We start from the raw sequence: 20,336 nt of genomic DNA on the forward strand, positions 1-20,336 counted from the left end.
TCTGGATCTATAGGTGTATCCCCGTTATTCGGCTTGATGTGATAGATCATCTCTACGATGGCCGATTCCCTCAGAGACTGGATGCCTTTGTCTATAGTAGTCCACTTGGCCGAACGACTCGTAACATCGTCCTTGTACGGAAACCTTTCTTTCACAGCTGCCAAGAGCCTCCTCCAAAGGCTGAGGGACTTTTTCTCTCTTGCAATTGCTTTGTCAATTCCCCCTTCTCTAGCAAGTGATCCCAGCTGTTTGGCTTCTGTACCTTCTAGTTCGTGACCATCGGCCCCATTGTCCCAGCATCGGAGTAACCAGGTGATGATGTGCTCCCCTGGCTGACGGGTAAAATCTTTTCGCATATTCCGCAGCTCGGTTGAGGTCCGAGGTCGAGAAGTTACCTCTTCTTCTTCTTCTTCGTCATGTGATGATGACTCCTGATCAGATTCTGGACCGGGTGGTGAATTCATTGGTTCTTCATCTCGCTTCACCCTTTTTGCCTCCTTTTTGCTTGTTCTCTTGCGTACAGGGGCAACTGATATTGGTACGAATTGGTCCTCTGGTTTGGCTGCAGTGATTATCACTGTGGTTTGAGTAGCGACTGTACTTGTTGCTGGGGGTGGTGTAGCTACCGTGCTTGGACCTGGGGTAACCGCGCTGTCTGTTGCAGTTGAAGTTTGAGCAGCTGCTGTACTTGCCACTGGGGTAGCTGCGCAGTTCATTGCAGCCAAAGTTTGAGTAGCGACTGTCGCTTTGCCCTCAAATCCGCCGATATTCTTTTCCTTTTGAAGGTGCTGGATAGTGTTGAACAAGGCCCTGTAAGCATAGGCCAAGCCCCAGCACGTTGCCGTGATTTGTCCATCTCTGGTATGGCCAGAATGACCACACACCTCATTTAAGTGTTTTACTAATTCTTCTGGATTTTGCAGTTGTTCGGTAGTGAAATTCCAAAATACTGGAGGGGCCCACTGACCTAGATACTTGCCCATACTATCCCACACACCCTGCCACTCATGGCTGTCCAGCCTCTGGGAAAATCTCTCGGTCCTCTTACATCGTCTTTTGACCCCAGACAAGACCCAAACCTGAATCTGCTTAACTCTTGAAATCAGTAGTGGGCAAAACACACTCTGTATGCGTGTTAGCATGGTGATTCCCATCACCATCAGTAAACAAGTCTCAACAGCATTAAAAGGCCATTCAAAAAATTCAAAACTCTCAAATGTAAATGGTCTGGGGGGACGACTAGGAGGGTAAAAGGATGTCTCCTTCACAGGTTGAGCACCTGAGAAGGAGAAAAAAGATGTGTAATTGCTAAGCACCTCCATCATATACCTCCCAAAGTATAAAGGTGGTGACCACACTGGGAACATAAACCAGATCAGTTTCATGATCAATGATTCTATTGTATTACAAGTCATTACCATAAAGTACAATGGGATAAAAACCTTAGCCCAAGCCCCACACTTGAAAAACACTAATACAGCCAATACCGGATGGACGTAAGATATGGTATACTGAAACTGTGAGATCAAGAGGAAAAACCTTGAGAGCCAATAAATCAGCATTGTGACGAGTGACTATCAATCCAGTCAATCTGTTCTTATCTCAACCCCTCGTGCCCCACGTTGGGCGCCAAAAGGAACTGTCGTGGTTTAAACCCAGTCAGGTAACTTGTTCACTCACTCCCAGTGAGTGGTGCCGAGCTGACAACAATCAAGGTCCGTGTCCGTCCCCCCCCCCCTGCACTGGGGCTCTCCCCTTCCCCGCTCCCGGAGGAACGGGGAGGAGGATCGAGAGAGTGCAACTCCTATGGGTTGAGACAAGAACAGTCCAGCAACAAATCACCACCGCTACTATCAGCTAAAACAATGATAAGGGAAAATAACAAGGGAAGAGAATACGATACCACCGGCCAAGAAAACGAGTTCCACCCGGAAGCTCCTGTCCTTCCGGGTAACTCCCAGTTACCCCCCACCCCGGGCATGACGTGCTGTGGTATGGAATACCTCCCCGGCTAGCCCGGGTCAGGCGCCCCGTCTCTGCTTCCTCACAGCTTCCCCTCCTCCCTGGCAGAGCATGAGCCTCACAGAGTCCTTGGTCAGGGTAAACATCACTTAGCAACAACCGACAACATCGGCTTCACCAACGCTGTTCTCAAACTAGAAGTCAAAACACAGCACTGCACCAGTTAACACAAAGGAAAAAACATGACTGCTACTGCTGAACCCAGGACACTCATCCTTCACGTTGTTTCAGTTTAGCCTTTATATTTAATTGTAGATTACCCTTCTTATGCAGAGAGCTTATTACAGTTTTCATTTTCTCTTGTTTACATTTTCATATCAATTTTTTCCACCAATCTGCAATTTAGAGGATGCTCAATGACACTAATGTTAATGGCATATATTACACTTCTGTTCCACAACAGTGCATGTCTTTTAAAAACATGAAGTGCCCATTTTGCAGATGCTCCGACAGACTCATACTCTTATCCCTGCCTCCACTCTGCAGTTATAGAGAACCTTGACTTACCCAAAAGGGACATCAAGAGACCGAAAATATCTAAATTAATTCCATCCAAGGTCTTCTCTCACAGTCTCGCCGCTCATACGGAGGGTGATTATTCACAGTCCTGTCAATGCTAACAAACAGCATCCAAAGAGCTAAACAGAGTCCAAAGAGCTAAACAAATGTGGAAGAGCACAAGAGGAATTGTTCCCTAACTTATCACTGGGGAACTGTCCACTGCCAGGACTTCACTGGAGATCACAGGGCGATAGCAAAGAGGATAAGATCCAGGCTGCACATCTGTCTTAGTAGCTTAACATTCAAGCAAGGCCAGGTGGGGAGGGCTGCAGTGTTTTCAAGCATAAGGAGGTTCTGGTCTTCCTTATGCAACCTGAGTTGAGTGTTTTTCCTAAACAAGCCTGTGAAAACACACAGCTGGCAATCCCGCTGTGTTTTATACACCAACGTGAGGGTTTCTGTCAGGCACTCACAAAGCTTTCTGAGAATTTGTAGAAGTCATTTCAGAACAGATTCTCATTTCAAGGGATTTTTTTTTAAACCTCTGTATGAGGTCAATACAAAGGGTCTACCTGGTGCTTGCTACAGACAATACTGTGGACAAACGTTGATCTGTCATGCTAGCAGTAATGGGAGAGCTGTTGCTGCTCTTACTGCTGAGCAGCAAGATTGGGTCTGCTCACACTGAGCAAGTGTTCAGAACCTGTTCTAAGGAAAATGGATACTCACTTTTATTACTCTTTTCCAGCAGGAGAGGTTATAACTGTTGGTCAAACTTTTGTTCCTTCACAGAAACCTTGGTGTCCACATAGGTGTGTGTAAAAGGGACTGTGAGGGAGATGTTGGGGGCTGCTGTGGGGAGGAATGTGCCAATATCTTCATAAAACTGTTTTTCATTAAAAACTTAAACTCCTAAACATTGACACATTTTGTATCCAAAGCACTAAAAGTCTGTTCCTCTGTCTATGCCTTCCATAGTATCTTTCTTTTTTGTCTTATCTTTTTAATATAGATTACGTAGATCCTTTCCCTTCTTTTCCCTTATTCTGATGCTCATCAGAATAAGCGGGACCACAAGAGACAGATTCATCCCTGATGAGAGAGGATCATGAGGAGATACGATTCAGTTTTGCTCCCACTGAATCTTGGAAACAATTTGCCTTATTGTTATTAGCGCATTTCACTGCTAATACCGGGTACTTTGGCTAATAGTAGCTACTTACTCTCTCAGAAACAGCTTTTTTTTTCCCCCTCCTGTGAGGAAAACTAGCAGACTATGTTAGTGGTTCAGACCATGATACATAACACTGTGGGGAAAGAGATGCAGCATGCACGGATGGACAAAATGTTCTACAAAGACTTAGTCTCACCCCTCGTGAATGAAAATATGAGATCCCAGTTGTGCTAGCACTGACCAGCTCAAGCAGGAGAAATGCTAATTACTGGTTTACTGGTTCAGTTGAAGATTTGTACTTCAGTTGAAGCATGAATGCACATCCACAGAGGGCTTGACTCTGTTTCTCAGTTTTTCTAGCTATGTGCAGCTGTGGAGCATCAAACTACTGATTTTGCTGTACCTTTGCACTAAACTGCACTGTTTCACCCAGAATGTTCCTCCCTTTTATTTATTTCTTAACTAGTTTTGAGCTCGATGAAGCCTATTAGAGGCAATAATTAAGACAGTCTTGTTTTAACTCTATTCCAGATAGAGGTAACTAGAGGGATTTTAGTTCTTTTGACGTGTAATCCAATTCCTCGCACTACCACAGTTGAAAAAGTGTTTCCTGCCCCATATTTTTTCAATCTTCTTTTTTTTTTTTTCTTGTAATACTAATAAAAGCAAAGAAAAAAAATCACGAGAAGGTGGTATAGTTTGGTCCACCCCCCACAGGAAGATATAAACACTTGATTCTGTCCTGCTGACAGGGCTATTTTAGACTTTAATTACGTGAGTTGTCCTTGCTCATTAGCCATGTACTACTGAAGTGCAACAAAAATAAGTGATTCATTGCTAACACATGGCATTTCACGAGCAGTCATTAATTAGTAAAATAACATTTGGACATAAATTGGTGAAAAGCATCAGTAAATGGAACTTTAATCAGGGTCTTCCTCAACCCTCCTCTTCTCATGCGCCCCTGTGGGGTTCAGAGGCTGAGATCCTGCGGAAGCACAACACTTCCCCACAGAACAGAGCACTCACCACCAGCATCACCAGTGGCATAAACTATCACTGCTCCAGCTGCAGCTCTGCTGATTTACACCAACCAGGGTCAGAACCTGCTTGAGTGGGGAAAGCTCACCCAAGCAGGAAACAGAGTGTTTTCTTCTTGAAATCAAGAGAAAAGAGAATTTGCTCCTACGCTGACACTCTGCAAAAGGCCTTTGCATCAGTGAAGCTTGCAGGCTGGGGGAGAGGTTCACCGGCTTACTTTGCTGCATGCAGCCCTTTGCTCCTCCCACATCCATCTGAAGGCTAGCGAACATTTTCCTTCCACAACACCTGCTGTATTTGCAATTTTGACATAAAGTGCATTGAGTTCAGCAGGTGAGAAAAAGCAGAAGGCTTCATAATCTACCACTCTAGATTCTACAGATATCAGTGCTTAAAAAAAAAGGGAAAAAAAATTAAGGTATTAAAGCAAGATCATGAGAAGAGGGTTATGGACTTCAGTTTGATAAATTTCATTGCCATAAGAATAAATGGAATTAATGATTTGTCAATTCTGCCATAAGGCTAGGACAAATCTGTGGTCTATTTTCCAGTCCCTAGAAATGGAAAATCAAACTTTTACAACAACAGAGCTCTGTGTTCCCCTCTCAGATGGTAAATGAGGCATTTATCCACATGACAGATTACAAAACTGGAGCATGTCATTTACTTGAAAGCACTACTCTTTAAAGGGTTTCAGAGCACTTTAAGTTCATGTGGTGATTTCTGTGAATTGCTGTAGTGCAGGTACCTTTCTTAGGAGTTGTATTTACAAGAGATATTTGAAAGTTGTGCTGGTTTCAGCATAGGCTGATTATGTATTCAGGATATATTTGCAGATGCCTATGGCTGCTGGCTATTAGACCAGGAGAGTATAAAAATCAAATTCTCTTCCAAAAGTTACCATTATTTTTCTCAGCTGGAGCATCAATTTCACATTTTAGGGGAACTGCTTTCTTTTCAAAGTGATGCTGTGAAGAGAAATTTCCACTGGTAGGTGACTGAGAGCAATTTATTCATCCTGTCATAGCTATGCTAAGTTCTACCACAGATAAAGAGTTATTAGACAGAGATGCAGGCAACCCCCTTCCTGGAATGGTCCTACACTCTCTGCAGGAACATAACTGAAATACTCTACTAAGTTTACTTGTGAAGATATTTTAGAGACAATTTATCACATTATAGAAAATCTCAGGGAGATTTTTGAGACGTGTCTTGAGGAGCAGGCATTCCTTTAGAAGAAACTACAGGTTCCATACAACAATAAAACCAGTGGAGAGCTCTTAATTTGAATAGGAACTTCTGGTGATTCCTACCCTGAGCCTACCTGTATATGCTACAGTATTATTCTGGGCTCACAGGGGAGAGCAGAAAGTATTTGCAGATGCCACAGCATTCCAAGTACTCAAGGAAAGAAAACTTCTGGTTGTTATTTGAGAATTCACACTTGCAATGTTAGGGCTGTGAATGTAAGATGAGGGCTCTGAAGCAGGGGTAGTTAAAAAGGAGCTGTGTAATAAGCACAGGTTTCTACAAAGACAGGCCTGGGTGCGCTTCAGAGGAGAACGCCCAGTCCAGTCTGACAAGGAGGACCAGGCAAGGTCAGAAGTGGTGAAGTCTAGCTCCATTAGCTGTATCGAGATCCATAGCAAAGTTTAGCATTCACAGTGAGATGTGGCCCAGCCTGGGGGCTCAGAGGATCAATAAGCAAACACAGAACCCTCTACCCTCAGGCAACCAGTTAAATTCGTGTTCCAAATATTGCCATCAGTTAACTCAAGCCCTTCATTTGCCTTCTGAGTGAGAGTGAGGGTGTTTTGAATTCAGCCTCACAGACAGCTGCAATGTCATGGCTGCAGAACCTGGATGGCAATTGTAAGACCGAGGCACAATTTAACAAACACAAAGACACTTCACCTTCTGAGGTGGATAATGAAGAATAAAGGTGAAGTTTATACAGCCAGGCATGGATTCAAATTGGGTTTCCTCGCACTGTTATCCATCTTTCCTAAACTGTGTTGCAGTACAATTCCTCTTTTAACGATCAAGATAACAAACAGGCTTCTGTTGCTAACTCTCTAGTACCTGCTAAAAAGCCAAAGCTAGATAGGAAACACTAGTAAGGAGCTACACAAGATTTCCATTTAAAACAAACTGACTGAAGAGTGAGATTTAATTACTACACATGCTTCAGTGGTTCATCAAATGGTTGCTATTTACTTTCATGCAAGAAAAAAAAAATCTTCATTTTCATGTGTATTATCAACTTTAAAAACTAAATAGCATGCAAGAGAAAGATATTTTTTGCTCCAACATGATGATCAATTCTGTGAAAAGCTGGAGAATGTCATCATTGAAGTTCCACATTAATTAGAAAGTGTACTGCCCTTTGATATAGCCTGGGACACATTTAAGACATTAAAATGAACTAGTAATGCTACCAGGTCGCTAGTTATTTAGAGAAAATAATAAAAAATAATGGATTTAGTAGACATCAGAATAGATCAGTTCCAAATTTGCACTAAAATTTTAGCTAACAGCTAAGTTTAAACCTCTGTGTTTTCTGAGAAGGGCACAGAGCAGCCTCTGCAAATTGCTAAGAAATACACTATACATGGAGTAAAATTTTGTGCACATACTTTACAAAGTCTACTGGTTTATGAATCACAGAATCATATCATAGAATCACAGAATGGTTTGGGTTGGAGAGGACCTTTAGGATCATCCAGTTCCAACCCCCTGCCGTGGGCAGAGACACCTTCCACTAGAGCGGGTTGCTCCAAGTCCCGTCCAGCCTGGCCTTGAACACTGTCATGGATGGGGCAGCCACAGCTTCTCTGGCCAACCTGTTCCAATGTCTCACCACCCTCAGTGCAAAGAACTTCTTCCTAATATTCAATCTAAATCTCCCCTCTTTCAGGTTAAAGCCATTCCCCCTTGTCCTGTCACTACAAACACTTGTAAAATGTCATAGAATGCAGATTTCCCTCTACAGATTTATTGTTGACTCCTTTTAGGTATTGAAAGGCTCCTCTAAGGTCTCCCTGGTGTTTGGTCTCTGCTTAGATATCCATCATTTAAAATCATCCTTAGAATAGCTCTAAGAACACTTTTAGCATTCAGACAGACAAATCAATTCTAGACCTTTCAGAGGTGACAACTGACTTAATTGCTTCTAGTTTGTATGGGCTTCTACTCCATGCTGCTAAATTATATTTGTGCTCTGGTTTATGTATTTCTGTGTCACAAGAACCAGAAGACATGTTATGAAATAAAACATAAATTCAACCTGTAATGGAGGCTATGCATATATCACAGTTCAAAACATATTCTTCAATGAGTATGTAAGAGTGTTGCTGTAAGGTCATGCAGCTCTCTATTTGAGACTCAGATGAGATACCATGTGGGAGCCAAGTCTTACACCTGTTTGCTGCAGAATTGCTTCTCCTGTTTTTGAGGAACAGAAGGCAGACACATGACTGTAAGTGTGCTCCAGTGCTCTAATGGTCCTATGAAAATCCTTAATGGTTTCCATAAGTGGATCGGATTATTGTTTTGTAAACCAGTCTCCAAACACACACATGCTAAACCACAAACATTTTCATATTCTGCCCTGGCAAAGACATGTCTCACACTTAATAATCTACCAGAAAAAATTCAGTGAATTTCTGTTCCTATTGCAAACACCACATGTAACCTTAGGGAACTCATTTATTCCATTTGAGCTTCAGTTCTCTGTGCGACTGAACAGCACATCCCCCACTAATACCTGGAGACTACAGTCACTTAAGTGCTGTGTATATTATGAATATAAACAAGAAACAGGGAATGGGGAGATTTCACTACGAGTTTGTATGTGGTTTCAGTTAACACTGAATCATCCATTGCTCTAAAAAAGTGCCATATTTTAATAAAACCTGTTAGAAATGTGAGGTTTAGGTAAAGTAGGATATGCAGAAATTATCAGTTTGGTTTGGTTTTCTTCTTTTATGCCAAAATGTGTGATGTTAGTTTCAATGCATCAGTATCTTATCAAATACTGTAAGTTTTAAATCTGTGCATTGGAGCATTTTTCTTTCTTGACTACCCAGTGACAGTATTGCTACACTAAAGGTGAGATAGTATAACTGAGCTGCAGCAGCACTTAGCTAGGGTTTAGTGGTGCTTCTAGAAAGAGTCCTGAATGCTGCCTCAATTTAGACTGCTTTTCACTTTGGGTTTGTGGTTTTATCAAGAAATGTACTTGGGCAGCCTTAATTCTCAGGTAAAACTGTGTGCACTGCTTGCCTGTCTGCAGCAGGTAGATCATAGATGAGGTTACAAGTGACCCAGCTCTCCGTTCACAGTTCTGCTAAGGCATCAGTGCACAGAGGGACTGCTTCTCAGAAGATCAAATTAAACTAAAAGAAAAGCTGCCCATACCCGAACATGGGACTTATCTAAGTACATAAGCCATTGCAGCCACACTCCTGAAGTTAGTCAATAATAAATACAAAAAGGCAGGTAGACAGTATGTCTGTAAGAGCCACAAACAGCTTTAAAAGACAACTGCTTCATAAAACTTCAAAAGCTGTCACACGCCTGCTGAAAAACTGGGCCAAATTCCTTGTATTCCTTGCCAAAATGTCCCCCCACTACCCCACAGAGAATGAAATGATGTATTGGCTTTGCACTCACCATGTCTCGAACACAGTGAGCTCTGCAGTTACTCAGCCCAAATTCAAGCCAGAAGCCACAGCAGGCAGAGGAGACTGAAAATGAAACAGGATGAAATTACAACACAGGCAAAAATTGTGCCAAGAGTTCTGCTTCTGAAATGTTCCTTTCCCCTATGTCTGAGCTAAGGATGGTGAGTTTCAAAAGGAAAAGCGCAGCTACTTTGAAATCAAATCAAAGCAAACCCCAAAGAAAGGAAATATGAGACCAGCACTGATACATAATAGATATATCTAGTTTATTTCTCTGATGGAAAGCTGTATTCCCTGAATGCATAAAGTATTTTTTAACTCTGTTGCAGACAACTGATTTGGATTATACAGAGACCTCATGGGTATATATGTATTGTTTCTCATCTTTATTTTTGATGTTTCTATCCTTATTTTTATCTGTGATATAGGAACTAATGTTCTGAAAAGCCAGATTTGCCACTAAGGGTCTATATATTTACTGGCCATATCTTACGAAATCAGTATATATTCCCCCACTCTCATATTTAAAGGTAATTGAGTATGTGCTGTTAGTCATTGGTCCATTTTGATTTCTTCTGGTTTGCCTATTTTTATGGCATTGTTTTACTAAAAGAAAAAAAAATAGTAAATCATCAGTTACCATTTACATATAAGTAAGTATAGCTGCAAATATGTCTTCCTTTCCCTTCTGGGTTTCAGTTTTTATCTTCATGCAACATCTGTACATTCTGAATTCAAGATACAACATGACCTTTATTTTCTTAGTCTTCTGTGACCTCTGGGATAGAACCAAAAGCCTTTTTTTCTCATGAAAGTAAATTCAGATGTTAATTGAGCTGGATACAGCAATTTGTCAACTCATGTAAGTGAAGTGAAAACACACAGCTCTCAGTCAGGCTCATTTTATGAGTGTACAGAAGAAAAAAAAATAGGAAGAAAAAATTACACATCATCTACTGCTACAACCAGAACTGCACTCAAGCAAATGAGCACAATTAACAGATTGGATCCCAGGTTTAGGAAATGTCCAGATCCAGATCCACCAGACATGACAGCCTATCTGGAAGCTCTCCCCACTGCCGCACAAAAAAACTGACAGATGCTTATCAGAATTGTTACAAAATTTTCTGGCTAATCCCCAAAAACTTCTAAACAGATGTTGAAGTCCCTACTTTAATTCATTCTGAATTCAACAACTGAGGACATAATTAAAATAGATCAGGTGGGTCTTTTAAAGTATAAATCATAAAATGGTTTATGTCAAAAGTGCTGTTTTCCCAGTGCTGAGAAAGTAGGAAAATATAGTAGTGGATAAATAGGCTGCGTGGGAAGAAGATACAAAACATTGCAGCCAGATCCCCATAGATGTTAAAAATGAAGGGCATCAAATTTAAAGGAAAGGCAGCAGAAAATACATCTTAGAGGATGGCACAGTCCAGAGACCATTTCATTAGGTGTTTTTAATTATTCACAGATCCTTTTGCCAAAGTTTATGACTAAAAAAAAAAAAAATTCAAAATAATTTTCAAAACCATTATTAAAACATTTCAGCTCCTGAAAACTGCTTTTCCAGCCTTTTTTTTTTATTATTTTATTAGATAATAAATATGTCAATACAATTTCATTAAAGGCATAATGAAAGACATTACCGGCAACAGTGGCAAATGGGTTCATTTGACAGTTTGCAAAACAAGAACTGTCAGTATTTCCCTAGCTTCTCCTGATGATGCTTCAGGCTTTGGACTGTTTCCCCAGGGGAAAAAGCAGATAAAATGAGTAAATGGCTTCCCCCCAGCAATAAGAGAAGTCTATTAAACAGCTTTGTGGCTGTGTGCTTTCTAGGAACAGGCATTTAGCATAGAAGAAGGCAAAGACTTCTTCTGAAATAAACGAAAGTAGAATTCAGGCCAAAAAAAAAGGGGTTTGGTTCTCCCCCAGTGCTGCCCTTCAAGGGGGAAGGAAGCCCAGCAGCACATTTGTGGAGGCACAAAAAGCTTGTGGGCAGGGTCTCCTCAACAACAGAGACCGGGGGGCTGGTGGGAGATGGGAGACACAAAAGCCACTACAGTGTCTCCCCAGGCAGGAGAGGTGGTCTCCACCATGGAGACAGAGCCTCTGGGAGCTGGGCCAGCACTGCTGGGCACTGGCAAGGCTCCCTTGGGGTTAGCCCAGCTTCTCTTACTCTCTCCCTTAGGACCCTCTGGCAGCCATTAGCAGAGACAGGATATTTGGCACTCTTCATTTCTTACAACACCGTGGCTTGCTAAGGCAGACTGTTTTTTCTGCTTCTGAATCCAGAAACCACAGGGCTCAACACAAGCAGCGCAGAATTGCTACACAACATATTTGAAATCCTCTCTACCTAATCTGTTGCATTTCAGGGGTCTTGTTTTGATCAAAACACTCTTTAGTTCTTGACAAACTACCTCGTTTTCTAAATATACTCCTTCACCCCACTTCCACTATGTCCCGAGGGGGAACAAGCCTAGGATATTAAACCACATGGACTGAAGCTACGGTATGGATATACTTTTTTACAACCAACAGAAGGAAATAACAGGAAAAGAGAGGAACGCACATTAATTCACAGTTCCCTTAGGGGAAATAGCTCCAGCCCCAGCCTCCATATGTACCATTACTTCAAGGGTTATCTTCATTGAAGAGCGTTCCCAGTGTAAACAAGAAAGTCTGTATTTCTTCAATATTGAAAAAGAAAAAAAATCTTGGCTTTGGTTTAGTTGAATACTTCCTTTTTAAACTAAAGAAAATCAAGCAAAGAAACACCAACCAAACAAAAAACATCTTCCTTATGCTAAACATTTTAATCTATCAATCACCAAGTTTTTGAAACTTGCCACATCATTAAACACCACTAAAAGCCACACAGAACAAAAACATTATCACTAGAGATACATCGCTTGAGCACAGGCTCATGAAGGAAGATGTTTTTACAGCGTTTCCTGAAAAATCCACATAATTGGATAGCCTCTACAGTGGAGCTGCCTCTTCCCTGCTGGGTCTGAACATACCTCTTTTGGCAAGGAATTACTTAGCGCCTAGCAGCAGGACTAGCAGTGGTCTCTCTCTCTCTCTGTCATTATGACCAAGTTGGACACGGCACTTGTGTTGACACATCTTGGGTTCAAACTCCTGCAGACTGCAGGCAGTCTTTATGTTTGAAATCATTCACAGAAAGTACAGTTTGGAACGATTTAGGGGTTTCTTTGTGGAAGTATTCTACTACCACTTAACATGAAATACATAGGAACTGCCTCGGCGCTGGTCAGTTCATTAAAGAATCAACTGTTCTTTCTCCATGTCCACTTTTAGGACCTATTTTTGAGAGCTTTTCTGGTCACATGCAGGCTGGATATTAAATGAAACTGGAGAGCCTATCTGAAGCACCAGCAAGAGGGAATGTGAGAGCTAAGAGTGTGGGAAATCTTGAGAGGAGCTTGAACATTCTTTGAACATGCTGTCAAAACAAGGATTAGTCAAAAAATACCATCCTCTGCAGCCCAAAATCTGCCTGTCAATGCACCAATGCTTAATCCAAGGCAGCCCTCCAAGATCAGTTGTCCTGACTGCTGGCACACCTGCCCCATGATGGAGATGCTGGAAGCTGTGTGGTCCCTCAGCTGAAGCCAGTCTGCTGATGATCCCTCCCAGAGTCCTGTTTGGTAGCAAGCGCCAGCAGCTGCATAGGCAAATTGGCACCGCTGCCCATTCATGCTGGAGGTGGCAGTAAAAGTGACAAGAACATCAGTCTCACTCTGCTGAAATGCCCTGTCCTGGGAGTTTGTCACTCAGCACAGATTTCAGAATCAGAAAAATGTTTCTAGCTCAGATAACACTGATGTAGAAAACAAACCCAGAAAGAGAAGGATGGGGAGGTTATTACATATCATGGAAGCTCCTCTTTTTGGCTAGCTCTTCTAAAGGGTGAAAAACAACTCCACAGTACCTGGGGTTTGACAACATGCCCTCTGCTTGGCCCTGAAGCTCCCATGCCATCTTTCAGTTCCTCCTCTAAGGACCCAAGAGTTTTCCAGTATGTCATAAAATCACTCTTGGCTCTTCCAAATTAGTTTGGACACAACTCATTTCAATTAAACAAGGCTTCCAGTAATGTATTTCAAACACTTTTGCTCGAACATGTAATGAGTAAAAATGGCTAAGAGGAGCGACAGTGACCTACTTGGGGAATTTCTCCTGCAAGGGAAATAAATAGAAGGTTGTTAGATACTTTTGCACTGCATAATCAGTTTGCACTGTTAGTATCCCCAGACAGTGGTATGTGTGTAAGAGGGTGCTGCAGTTGGGATCATTACTCCTCACCAGCAATGGCTGCAGCAGCATCTTTCTGACACCACTTTCCCACAAGAAACCCAGAGGAAAGAACAGTGATAGATCATAAAACTGCTGTGAGCATGAAGTTACTGCCCCTTCCAGAGAGTCTGACCTCCACAAGCAAAGCCTCTCTCTCCAGCCCCTGAAGGCACAGTTAACAAACTTCAAGTCCCTGTCTTTGCAGTGAGAGTGCTTTCCTGGAAATGGGGACCTGGATCCTACCCCAACTCTAATGGCTATCCACAGATTTTACATGAAACAACCCTTGGGTAAAACACGGAAACATCCAGTGAGCAGAAGGATGTGGTGCTGCCGGCAGTGAATCCCCAGCAGTCCTTCCTCCACCCCACACATCCCCCCTCCTGACCTGCAAAAAAACAGACATCTTCCTGCTGCACATTTCTTATTTTGGTACCAGTTCTGAGCCACCTCCTCCTCCCTGGGGTCCTCTCCTGCACCCTCCCTAGGAGGTCGTCTTTGGCTAGCAAACCCCCTTGTGCTGGGCTCCTCCAGGAACAGAAGGATGCTTTCATGAGGAACATGTGCATCATGAATCTGCAGGAAAAATATCCATATGCTGTAGCACAACCTGAGATTTCAAAACAGAAGCTCTTCCTGCATCAGAGTTGAAGCAAAGCTTTGAAGGCTTTTTTGCGGTGCAAGATCTGCCACTAACTGGGAGGTGCAGAATGGGTAGGAACTGGGTCCAAGTCTTTCACCAACAAGCAGCAAAAAAAAAAAAAACCTCCACAAAAATATATATCTATATATCTATGATGTCATTTACCTACATTTGAAAACTGCCCTCATTTCTTGGCACTTGAACCACATCTGTCTTCAGAACAGCGACTTTCCGTCTTCCACTTCAATACATTTAATTCTTTAGTGTTCTGGTATCAGCAAGGACATTAAAACTATTACAAAACATGTCAGTAAAACATATGTCCATTACATAAACTTATATGAATGCAGTGGGACTAAAAGCTGTGCCATTATGTTAATACTATTGAAAACATATATCTATATGTATAGATGTGCGTGTGTTAGTAGCTATATTGATACAGTAAGTGTATGTGTGAAATCCAGCCCACTGCTGTCAGTAGCAAAACTCCCTGTGGATCCAAAATTATACAGAACTTCATCTTATAAGCAGATTTACAGGTATTCTAGTTGAGATGTTGAAGACCACCAGGAGAATTTGGCATCCAAATTCCATATGCAACTTCAAAAGTCTATGCTTTGAAAATCTGGGTGTATAGTCAATTACATTGGTTGGCAAACACAACTGTAGGTTGCTGCCAAATTATTGTTTAGCTACAAATAATTGTACATGCACACTCCTATGAACTTTATTTATGAACATGTTTTTCCAAAAGCACAACTTTGGGTGCAGATGCACACCTCCCATCCTGACAATTCAGTCCTTACCTTGTACCTGCTATTTAGCCCTTAAAATCCCACACACAGCAAACAAACAAAAAAGAATTAAAAAGGTTTTCCCCAGACTTCCCCTGGAGCAATATCCAAAATACACTGTTTGGTTTATCCCTGATGAAATCTTGAAACCAAACAAGCAAACCCCTCAAATGAGCTTCCCAGGTCTGAGCAGATACAGCTTAATTTGCCACAGTCCTTTGTGGAGCTGCTGTTCCAGGGAAAGCAGCAGGTCTTGATCTTGGCCTCTAACAGATGGCCCCAACAATATGACAGTAATAGCATCTGACATGTGTTGTTTCAATGATCTCTCTATCTTTCGGAGAAGTATGCAAGCGTTACATACCGTGTGCTGCTTCAGATTGTTATTTTTGGCATGCTTCTGCTGGCATATGTTATGATGAACCATTCACAACATCTTACATTTCCATCATAAAATAAAGAGGAAATAAGAGAGTAGGTCCATAATACTATCATTCAACCCTGTTCCCAAGGTAATATTTCCTTTGCATAAGGGTCAGCTCCAAAGAAACCAAAACCCAAACTGCATATTGAGGGATTAGCTGTATTCCAGAAACTAGAGTCCTGGGGATGGTACAGAGACAGGTTGATGGAAATATTTATGGCCTGGCTCTCAGTGTGTTTCAGTGACACATAATCAGTTTTCTACAGTGTGCATCAAACAGCGGCAAACTACAGTCTGAGTGGCACCTGGTAATTAGGGGGCTATGAGGAGAGGAATGGAGGTAAGTCAGAAAGCACTGAGTGTCCCACCAAAGCAGAGTTTACCTGATAATTACAGGGGTAATGAACATTTCCCCTTCCAAGCCCAGAGGATTTTCTTAAGGAACTTGTGATTTTACTCATTGCCAGGTTTAACAAAACAGGATTTCAGGCAGTGAAATGCTGTCAAGTCCAAGTAGCAAAATCTAGCTAAAGCAGAAACATCAATGATTTTCACTGAGTGCAAGTCATTGACATGTCTTAGCACCATAAACCACTCCTGATTTCTTTATTTCACAAATGAGCTGCTGCCAAATAGAGGACAGACGGCCACAGGGAAACCCATCTCAGCTGCTTTCCTCAATTTGCAGTTACACCCCAGACCATTTTTCCTCCTTAAAAGCTTATCTAGCTCCTCATAAAATTATTTGTTATTGCTATGTGGGCTGTTTATTCAGTCGATGGAGGACAGGCTCCAACAGCCCTCACTCCTTACCCCTCCAGGCCCTTCCCTCTCCTTGACTTCAGTCAGTGCTGCCTTTTCCTCTGGCTTGGCTCAGCCTCACTCAGCTCCCACAGCCCCATTTCTCCCCCACAGTCCTGTGCCTTTTTTAAGCCACCTCTTCTCCAAAGAAGCAGGGACTCCTTTTAGTGCCTCTGAAGGGGCTTTTAAGCACAGAGGTGTGAAAAAGCTACAACACAGAGACAGAGGTGAAAAAAAAAAACCCACGAGGTTTGGTTGTTCGGTTTAAAAGAAGAAAGCCAAACATTTTGCAGCATAGCCTTGAATTTTTCTCTGCAGGAAGAGGAAAGCTGCATGCATCTGTAACAAAGGTGCCAAAACTTGTGCAAAGGTGCATCATTTGCACCAGAAGCATTAGAGATGTTTCAGGAGTCACAGCCCTCAAAAGTGACTACATCTCTCCCATTCTGGCTATAGGCCATGAGAGGGGCTTAGAAAAAAATGGAGACTAAGAACGAAGAATCCCAGCCAAATGACATGGAGAAGAATGTCTGACTGCAGTGTGCTGAAAACCTGCTGGGAAAAGGCAAGGGGGAAAGCAGGGAAGAGGCCACTGTGATGGAGACAAGGCCAAATGCAGACTGGAGCTCTTTGGATACAGGACAGACAGGGGAAGACCTGAGTCTCCATGAAGCCACTGGGGTGTCAATACCAATGCCAGCGTCTCCAATTAACAGCACTCAGGCTATTTAAACATACTCACTTGCACTGGTATCCATGATGGCTCAGACTACTACAGCAGAAAGAGTGGGACAAGGAAGAAGGATGAGAGGCAACCAGCCTGCTCTGCAGGAGGGACAATCTCGGATGGCTCTGGGGAAAGATTTCTGCCTTTGGCATCAGTGCAACAGAAGTGGCTGCCCTCTGGGGTTGGGCGTTGTGATGGGTGAGACAAACAAAGCTCCAGCTCCCATTTCTTCTGCAGTCACCAGAGGGACTCGTCACCCATATGCAGAAGACATCTGATGCCTTCTTCCTTTCTGTATCATTGTTCTTCTTTCCTGTGCTTTTATTTCCCTGCACATCTCAGCATACCCCTTCCAAACCTCCAGATAAAACACTCAGCAATAAAGCAAGTGGCACTGACATTGAGTGAAACCAAGGAGTGCGAAGCTGGCACTTCACTGAGATGAATGAAGTGGAAAGGTTCATGCTTTTGGTTAAGGCTGCCTGCAGACAGACAGAAAACATTAGGTTAATTAGGCTGGGACTTTTTTTTTTTGGCAAACAGTTAGAAATTCACTAGTTTTAACAGATTTGGTACTCTGTGATGCACTCACACCAGTCTTTTTAACTCAACTCACTTAGACACAAGAGAGTTATTTTACATGAAATTATAGAGCAAAACTGACATTTCTCCCTAAACTAAAGGAACGTTTCCAAACAGCTCCAATCCACGCTCATCTTTACAGTTCAGTACTCACTTAAGAGCTGTTCTAGTTTGGGTAATATCTTTGCAGAAAATGGCACAGTCAGATTCCATATTTACAATTTTTCCAGACTTCCACATCTACTCACCTTGTTAAAAGTTAAAAGGAATTCATTGCTTTTTCCCAGACTACTTGTCCTCCAAACTCAGCCTGGAACCTAAAATTAAAAAAAAAAAAAAAAAAGCAGAAAAAAAGCTATTGTAGTTGGTTTTTCACTATCTATCTCAGACATCATCAGTAATAAGCACATAAAATGCAATATCATGAGTTTTAACCATCTTAGTCATTGCTGTGGTGTCCCAAGGGTATGTGGGAAGACTACAGCCAGCCTGTAGATCCTATCTGTACAGGTGCAAGGGGCCACTTGTGGTCACACCATCACTGTGCCTGTCTGCTGCCACTTGCCTGTTAGCACAGGTAGTGCCATGGAGCCTGCCATATTGACAGCCACCCCCTTTTCCCCTGAAATAAAGGGTTATCACTTTCTCCTTTGGTCACAAAGGAGGCCAAAATACCAGTATCTCCATTAAACAACATAGAGACTTCACGTTTTTTAATCAGGGTAAGATAGCTCTTGTGCTAACTCAAATCCCCACTGTACCTCTGAGAGGAATACTCACTCTAAGTAGTGGTAGTTAAGCTAAGGAGAAAGTAAAATCCAAGTAACTTTGTCCTAACGCTGGGCTTCATCTTGCTCCCTCCAGTTCTTGACGCACAGAGCCTGAGTTCTTAGCAGAGATGGACCATGCATCAGCAGCTGCAATGTCCAGCCTAGAGAAGAGGTGCTTGACTCTCTTCTTTCAGGCAGAAGACCTTTTATAGCTTTGGTCAGCTCTGCTTCCAGAAGGCCACTGAATTTTGGAGAACAGGAGAAAGGAGTTTCCCTGCCTGAGTTTTAAAAGGAGCAGACAACACTCTCCTGATTTTGTGAAATTAGTCTTCCTAGTCCCAATCAACTGTTCATGACTTCCAGGAGACTTGCTCAGGGAAACGCCTGATTGGAAATCACAGCAACTGAGTGATGACAGTGGCAACTCTGGGTCTTTCCAGAGATTTAAGAACAGGGAAATGCCAGAGTTAATCCTTATGGCACTTAAAGAATTCATATATCTTTAGTAAGCAGGAAAAGAGGTTGTGTTTTCCATGTTTTTTGACTTAGATGTCTACACTTTGCCTAAACAATACTTTCATGCCCTCTTTTTTGGCACTGATGCCTAAATTCAGGAAAAGACCTGCTGAAGACATTGGGTTATTTTCCTACTAACTGGCTACCCCTTTAATTAACTCCTACATAAATAGAAAATTGACAGCCTGATGTCATTCCTGATGTTGATGCTGGTGATATTAAGGTTGATTTTAAGTGGCTCTCCATTCTGTAATGAGACTGGTACTCTATTCAGTTCCTGGTGAAAGCTAGAGAGCAGGAAAGATTAGGCTGGTGGAAGATGAAAATGTTACTGGGAAAAGCACTCAAGGAACATTATAAACAACCTTTGGATAGAAGGAGCCTTACTTCGGTTTGCAGCCGAAAGGCCCAGTTAGATGCTCAACCAGCACCTGGCAATCATGTAGCTGCATTAGCTGGCATGGGGTCTCTCAACTCCAGCTGGTCAGGAGCTTGCAAAATGACTGTCCATTACATTTATTATCTCCTGATTATTCTATTTACAACACATGCTCTCCCCAGGGGGGCCCCTGGACAAGCTGCTGCAGAATCACTGTATGCAGCAGTTGTACTGTGGAGGCTCCTACTGTAAGCACTCGCCTTCAGCACTCAAGAATCTGTACTGGCAAGCTGTTAGTTTTCACCTATAATTACCCAAATGGTTTGGGATCTCCCTGTCTGTGAGACACTTCTCTCCTCAGGTGATCAGACTGTCACACTGGCACTCAGAGGATATGCTCAAGCTGTTGCCTTGCCAATTTAAGAAAGAGCAGGACCTGCTTGCAACGATTTTGCTGAAGAGGGCTCCAAGCTTTGAGGTATTTTCCCTTAGCTTTAACAGAAAGGTAAAATTCCATGGAATCTCTTGACTTTTACAAGTACCTCATAAAATCTAACAAAGCTTCTGCAGTGATGATAGCAGTGGTAAAGAGGAGGCATGCAATCAGTATTTGTGAGTTGGACACATCATTGCTTATCTACATTTCACTACTCAGCACTTAATCTGTAAATAAAAAGGACATCACTGGATTATGGATCCAAATCAGAAAAAAATAAAGGACTGTATCTTTTCTGAGAACTTTAAGGAGAGTGGGGGAGGAAGAGAACACAGGTCCCTGACAGAAATACATCAAATCAATGGCAAGACTTGCACTGTGGCAAAAAGATTTTGCAGTTCTGAGCGGGACACAAGAGCCCTCCACATTTTCATTAACAAACAAACTCGTCACCTACTATTTCCAAACAATTCACCCACAGCATTCAGATCAACCACCCAAACTATCAACAC

At 42.3% G+C, this 20,336-nt stretch overlaps 1 long non-coding RNA gene across 1 annotated transcript; it reads right to left on the reverse strand.

Moving 5' to 3' along the window:
- Positions 1 to 16,996: 16,996 nt before the first annotated feature.
- LOC133269977 (uncharacterized) lies at positions 16,997 to 18,736 on the reverse strand. Its single transcript, XR_009743631.1, has 3 exons — positions 18,504 to 18,736; positions 17,972 to 18,040; positions 16,997 to 17,623 (listed from the first exon to the last, which is right to left on the reverse strand). It is a non-coding gene; the product is annotated as an uncharacterized LOC133269977 (long non-coding RNA).
- Between the last annotated feature and the right edge of the window lie 1,600 nt (positions 18,737 to 20,336).

This window comes from Pezoporus flaviventris, unplaced genomic scaffold (genome assembly GCF_033815535.1).
Source record: "Pezoporus flaviventris isolate CSIRO_AGI_PZ_B2104156 unplaced genomic scaffold, CSIRO_AGI_Pfla_v1 ptg000016l, whole genome shotgun sequence".
NCBI classification, from domain to species: Eukaryota; Metazoa; Chordata; class Aves; order Psittaciformes; family Psittacidae; genus Pezoporus; species Pezoporus flaviventris.